At 45.4% G+C, this 7,142-nt stretch overlaps 1 long non-coding RNA gene across 1 annotated transcript; it reads left to right on the top strand.

The window, feature by feature from the left end:
- Positions 1–791: 791 nt before the first annotated feature.
- Positions 792–3,776, top strand: LOC123112192 (uncharacterized). Its single transcript, XR_006455267.1, has 5 exons — positions 792–958; positions 1,120–1,350; positions 1,766–2,328; positions 2,413–2,699; positions 2,799–3,776. It is a non-coding gene; the product is annotated as an uncharacterized lncRNA (long non-coding RNA).
- Positions 3,777–7,142: the final 3,366 nt, after the last annotated feature.

Below are 7,142 nucleotides of genomic sequence, written 5' to 3'. Positions count from 1 at the left end.
GTGTATAACATTCCAAATTGAAAATTTGGGATGTTACGAGGCAGTCAAGAGGAGGAAGATCGACATGGAGGAGGCGGCCCGGCAAAGGCAGCTCGACATGGAGGAGGCGGCCCAGCAAAGGCAGCTCGACATCGAGGCCGACAACGTCAAGGCCAGGCAGAGGCAGTTCGACATGAGGCCACCAATGCCGCCACCAAAGCGAAGGAGGTGGCCCTTGCGATCATGAGCGTGGGCTTATCGAAGATGAGCGAGAAGATGAGGGCCTAGTTCGAGGCCAGGCAGAAGGAGATGATCGACGCTGAAGGCCTGAGCTAGGTCGTCCGATCGGCCGTGTCCGTTCTTTTTGGAGGCTGGCATGGGTGTCGCCCGCCCGCTGGGCCGCTGGTTGTGTGCCGTCGAGAAAAACATTCATTTTGGAGGCCGGCTGTGTTCCCGGCCGCTGGTTGTGTTGCTGGCGAGGACAACTATTTATTTTGGAGGTTGGCTGTGTTGCCGACCGCTGGCTGATGTCGGCGATGGACGTGTAGGCAGCTGGCTCTGTTGCCGGCGTGATGAACTGGGGCCACTGGCCTGATGAACTAGGGCTTGGCATTTGAAAGTTGCTCCTTTTCTTAAAATAGACGCGGACATGATGGGGCAAACGGATGCGGCCGCGCTGGGCGCACGGCCACCGCATCCCAGGACACGCCCGGACACGACCCCATTGCCCTACCCAAACGGACAAAATCCGGACAAAATGAACGTCCGTTTAGGGTCAGACGGTGGAGTTGGCCTTAACAACGTCAATGGGCTGGAGTAAATGAAGAACTGGGTTGGTGGATATGGCTGGCTCATTCATGTCGCCCTTGTCGGTCGGGTACTATCGGGGTGCCCAGGCGGCGGCAGCGGCGGCGAGTCTTCTAGGTTCGTGAATCTCTCCTCCGACGCGGATGGAGTTCTTGATGCAGCCGTTCAACAGGTGCGAAATCTGTCCATGTGTGCTCTTTGTGTTCTGCGATTTGATTTTGATAAAGCGGGGAATCTAAAGCAGATCTGAGCTTGGTTGTACTTTCTCGGCGGCGTTTTTGGTTTGGACGGCCTAAAGATCTAATTTTTTGTACCGCTCGTGCGCATCCGCAGCAGGACTCTCATAGAGGAAGTAAACGACAGGAGCGTACGCCTGCAGCCTCTGCATTATCCTATGGTGTCGCCGCCGGGCGGCGATTTGCCACCGGCAAGTTCCTCTAGTGCGGACGCGCAGATCTGTGCTACGGCGGCAGTGGCGGCGGAGGCAGGGAGTGCAGATAAGGCGCAAACATCTGAACACTCCATTGAGAAAATTGATCCAAAAACGCCTGGATTGACATGCAAGTATGCGTTCTGCTCTCTCCGCATGAACGTAGACATGAATCTAAGAAATTTTGCGTCCGTAATTATAGCACTGCTACATGTGTGTGCATTAGTATAAAATTAATATGATAGGAATAGCTTGGATTCCGTATGCTTGCAGAATGTCCAAATGGAAACAGAAAAATCCTACAGATATGAACACCGTAAAGTGAGCATTGAACTGTGTTTTTTTTCTAGACTGAAACTTGCAACATAGAAAATTGCCGGGACTCATGAATGCGTAAATGTGATATATATTCCGGGAAATGTCCTGATCCTGATAATTCATGGGGAAAACGAGACACATACGGTAAATGGAGGTGTTAACCTGAATTTTGCAACCCTCTGTTTTTCAGTGTAGTGAACTGATTGTGCACACTTCTTTAAAAAAATGCAGAGTTAGGATCGGTGCTGCTGCACCAGGCCATGCCCCATGCCCGGATAGTATGACAGCATTGAAAAAATCAGTCCGCGTGTTTGCTGAGGTGCCGGGTGACAATGTCATTGTGCCAAAAATAGGGACCAGCTTTGGCACACTCGGACAAAATGTATGCAAGAGATAGTTTGTGGTTGTGCGGTATGGTGTCCTATATTACCTTGTGCCACTTTTTGCCGTTCTGTCTCTGATTTAATGTGAATGTCATCTGAAAGTTGTGAATCACATGTTGACCATCGACGAGTTTGAGGAAGCCTGGAAGTTCCTCATTGATAAGTATAACCTCAAGACACATACTTACATGACACAAAAGTACGAGATCCGTCACAAATGGGCAAAGCCTTACTTCAAAGGTGTGTTTTGTGCAAAAAATGACAAGTACTCAGCGGAGTGAAAGTGCAAATCACATGTTGAAGAACTACGTTCCATAGGGGTGCCCTATGCACATATTCATGAGGAAATACATGCTTCTATAGTTTGAGAGGGAAGCGGAAGAAAACTACGAGGAGAAGCAGACGAGAATTGTAATAATTTTTATCTTGCGATGGCAATTTGTGGCTTGGTTTCATGCTGTGCAATACATGTCTAACATAAAATTGTTTTTGCAGGGGAGGCCTCTTCTACGAGCAAACATGGCTACTGAAAGGCATGCTAACAAGATCTACACCTGAGCAATGTTCAAGCAGTTTGGCATAGAGTTTACGAGTGTGGTGCTTACCAGGTGGAAGAGATTGGGAAAGGGAAGCTATATGTCGCAATCCATACGGATGCATGTTGCAGAGAGAAGTGGTGCAGGATTTCGTACAAGGTGACAGTGCTGGACGGTGAAGAGGAATTTGACTATGAATGTGGCCAGTTTTCTCACATGGGATTGCTGCGCAACCACACTCTGAAGGTACTTGTAATCCTGTGTGCAGACATGGAATGCAAGTCATATATTGCTGAACTGTTTCGTGTTTGGATCATTTTTCTGACAAATAGTTGTTGGATGTAGGTTATTGACTTTATCCGAACAACAGAAATACCAAAGAAACACATAGTGAAGAGGTGGACCGGAGACGCCCTGGACATCCTGGCTCCACATCTAAGCCAGTACCAGAAGGACAATGCTAATAGCAACAATCCATTTAGTGACAGGCATTTCACTATGTACATGCACGCAATAGAGCTTGTATGGATGGGGGACGCCAGTGTTCAGGCTTACGATTGACTGGTTGAATTATTCAAAGATTGTGCTGTAGAAATGAAACCATTTGAGGAGATCAGAGACGACCTTGAACTGGAGGACCGCATGGCTGAAAATGCGCTGGTTGTGAACTAGTTTCAGGCAGAAGGTGACCAAGTAGGAGTGGGAGTCAAAATGGCGAGGGTATTGGAGAACGATGATGTCAACTCAGCTAATGAATCAGGGAATATGATGGCATGCTTATTACCTCCAGCCAAGAGGAAGGAAATAGGAAGGCCTATAACAAGCAAAGAAAAGGCATCGTATGAAGGGCTAAGTAAGAGAACAAGGTTCTGTATGATTTGTCGGCGACAAGGTCACAAGCGGACAACCTGCCCTGACCTTGGAGACGTGCTAAAACAGCCTCGGAAGCCGGAGAGATGTAAAAATTGTGGAGTTGAAGGGCATCGTCAAAACAACTGCCACAAAGCGCCTGAGCTCAGGATGAAGATTTGATCTGGCTAGTGCTTATGAAATACTCCCTCCGTTCCATATTACTCGTCGCTGATTTAGTACAACTTTGTACTAAATCAGCGACAAGTAATATGGAACGGAGGGAGTAGTTTATGTGTGCTTGTACCTGAATGTTCATGAGTTGTCGTGCATGTATAACAAAACATCCTTAGTGGACATCTTCAGATTATGCATAGAATGACTTATAGCAGCAGGTTAACATAGCATCAAGTAGTTCAGTTGTGTTGTACCTGAATAAACTGAACCTGTCTGAATACACCCTCTGTTGATGAACTTGCTTTGCCTGGGGATGTTCGTGTGTTGATGAACTTATTCCATTGTGCTCATCCCTAAACTTTTTCATAGTTGCCGTGCATGAGCCATACTTGTGGGATCAAATTTACTATGGCCACGCTGTCTGTGTAAACGTATCTCCATAAGCTGTCGTGCTTCATCAAACACTTCACCACAACGGGGTGCTATCTGCTGTGGTAGTTCAGTTAATGTGAGCGCCACAGCTGGCGCCCCATGCTTGTATGCGCCATTAATATTCAAATTTTGAATCGCGCAGGCACGATATTGGGCGTATCTTTGTAAATAAAGGGGCGCCTGGGTTGGGAAGGAAGGAGGATTCACCAGCAGGCAGCAGGATCAAAGGTCGAGAACGAAGGCCATATGGATGGTTTTCGCTGGTCCATGAGTGGATCAGCAGTGGCTAGCTCTGAAGACTGCTCAGTGGGCGGGGTGCTCTTGTTGGAGGCAAGTCTGAATTTAATCTCGCTATCTTAGAACTGTACCTCCTGATTTCCACACGGCGATGACTTGTGCATCTCAGGTAAATGGAGGTTTAGAGGCTCCAACGGGTGGAAGCATTAAATGCTGCAGACGTCGGCGTTAGCTTAGAATCTGTGATCCAGGCGACTCATATCGTTTGCCTCCTCCTGATCCGCGACAGACATGCACGATGGCGTTACTAGATGCAGAACCAACCGATGGGCCATGGGCCATAAAGGAACGGGACCCATACCCCCTGCTACACTGCGCGTCGCGAAAGAGCCGTGCGGTACAGATAAAGAGATCACCGAAATCACAAGTAAGGAGTACTCCTTGCGGAATATCACTCCAACTTCTCCAGGTTGCGACAAGTGGTGCGATATATGTGCGTCACTTGTCGCAACCTGGGAGTTTTCCCTTTTTTCGTAGATCCGTTTATTGAAAACGTTTTATCTCTTAAACCGTGCGTCCAAATCTTGAACCGCTTTTGGTGTTGGATTCCTCGCATCGAGATATTCAAAACTAGATCCCATGTTGATAGGTTTTGACGAACTTTTTTTTCACAAAAAAACCGGACAAAAAAAACCGACGAAAAAACCGAACCGGGAACACGGATTTTTTTTCCTTTCCGAACGAGGCATGCCCGTGCCTCTGACAAAATCACAACCGTGCCTCTCGCGGAAGCAAAACCGTGCCTCTCGCAAAAGAAAAAAAAATAGAAAACGCATTTTTTCCCTTTCCGAAAGAGGCACGCCCGTGCCTCTCGCGAAAGCATAACCGTGCCTCTCGCGGAAGCAAAACCGTGCCTCTCGCGAAAGAAAAAAAAAACAGAAAACGTGTTTTTTCCGTTTCCGAGAAGGCACGGCCGTGACTCTCGCGAAAGCACAACCGTGCCTCTCGCGGAAGCAAAACCGTGCCTCCCGCGAAAGGAAAAAACAGAAAACACGTTTTTTCTTGAAAAGCTAGGAAAGACCGATAAAAAACCAAAACCTAAAAAAAACCCCGAAAAAAACCGTTTAAAAAGCCGAAAACGCGTGCGGAAAAATAAAAAAAAATCCGGAGGGAGCGCCAAGAGCGCGACACGTGGCAAATGGCTGAGAGCGCGCCAAATGGTGTTGATCGTTGCGAGGCTACCGAAGGAGCGCTCGTTAATTAGTTGCTCTAGATCACAACAGCTTGTGATCACATTAGCACTTTCGGTTTTTCCTCTGCTTTTTGAATGTATTGAACCCCTAGTTTATGGTGTAATCTTCCCTGTACTTTTTGCGCCATCTGTGTGTAATTATTAAAGTTTTAGTGTACTCGGTGTAGCTTGTTGCTGCACTTTTATGATGTAGTTTATCCTGTAGTTACATTTTAACCCTGCATTTTTCAAAGGGTAGTAATTATAGTGTAATCCGATGCATAATTTCAGTGTAATTAGTGATGTAAATTTTGCAGTGTAATTTTCAGTTCATTTATTTGGTGTAAATTTATGTATAATTATCCTACAGTGTAATTGTTTCACTTAATTTAGCGGTGTAAATTTCCCTATAATTACTGCATAGTTTGACCTGTTTTTACACTATAACCCGATGCGCTTTTACAGTGTAAATTTACTCATAATTATTGTGTAGTTTGTACTACAGTTACACTGTAATCCGATGGCATTTTGCATTGTAATTTTACCCATAATTACTGTGTAGTTTGTAATGTAGTTATACTATAATCCGATGCCCTTTTACATTCTAAATTTCCCTATAATTACTGCGTAGTTTGACATATTTTTACTCTGTAATCCGATGCGCTTTTACAGTGTAAATTTACCCATAATTACTGTGTAGTTTGTACTGCAGTTTACACTGTAAACCGATGCCCTTTTGCAGTGTAATTTTACCAATAACCACTGTGTAGTTTGTAATGTAGTTACACTATAATCCGATGCCCTTTTACAGTCTAAAATTTACCCTTTATTACTGTGTAATTTGTATTGTAGTTACACTGTAATCCGATGCCTTTTTACAGTGTAAATTTACCCATAATTATGATGTACTTTGTACTGTAGTTACACTATAATCTGATGCCCTTTTACAGAGTAAATTACCCATAATTATTGTGTAGTTTGTACTGTAGTTACACTGTAATTGCACATCCAGTGTAATTTACCCTATTTTATGGTGTACACTTCCCCCTATTCCAGCTATTATCACTGTGACACCCCGGTTCAGAGAAATCAGAACGGCCCATATTCCAACCCAGAGATCGAGGAGAAGTCTTTTGGAATACGACACTGCTTGGTATAAAACAAATCAGCTCTTTATTGCAATCTATTGGGGTACAAGGGGATTACATCGGCACGGCGACGCTACGCCTGCCACGGTTGCTCTATGCAAGCAGCAGAACAACACGACGCAGCGGAATGACTACTGGCAGCGGGACAACGACGACGGTGGTGAACTCCACTCCACAGGGACTCTGGCTGGAATGCTTATCCTAGCTCGCAAACAAGGGATTCACGGCAAACAAGCAATCAAATCTGGCATGACTTGCAAACTGGCATGACACGCCAGGTCAGTACATTGAATGTACTTGCAAGCTCACAGCAACCAAAGCAATCAGGACAAACAATAGCATAGCAATTACAGATTATTAAGCAATGATGAACACGATACTATCAGAACAACATGGCATGAATCACATGATACAGCTAGCACAATATAAGCATGGCATGAACTTATAAACATGATGAAACTAGCATGCAACATGATGACACTATCATGCACCAACTTACTCTGCTTGGGTTACATCGTAACCATCACCTGCACACACTTACCATCACGGACATCACACGATCATCTCAGGATCCAATCAAGCTTGGTATTAACAATACCGTAGTAAATCATTTAT

Source organism: Triticum aestivum, chromosome 1B (genome assembly GCF_018294505.1).
Source record: "Triticum aestivum cultivar Chinese Spring chromosome 1B, IWGSC CS RefSeq v2.1, whole genome shotgun sequence".
NCBI lineage: Eukaryota > Viridiplantae > Streptophyta > Magnoliopsida > Poales > Poaceae > Triticum > Triticum aestivum.
This window is presented reverse-complemented; position numbering and strand designations above follow the sequence as displayed.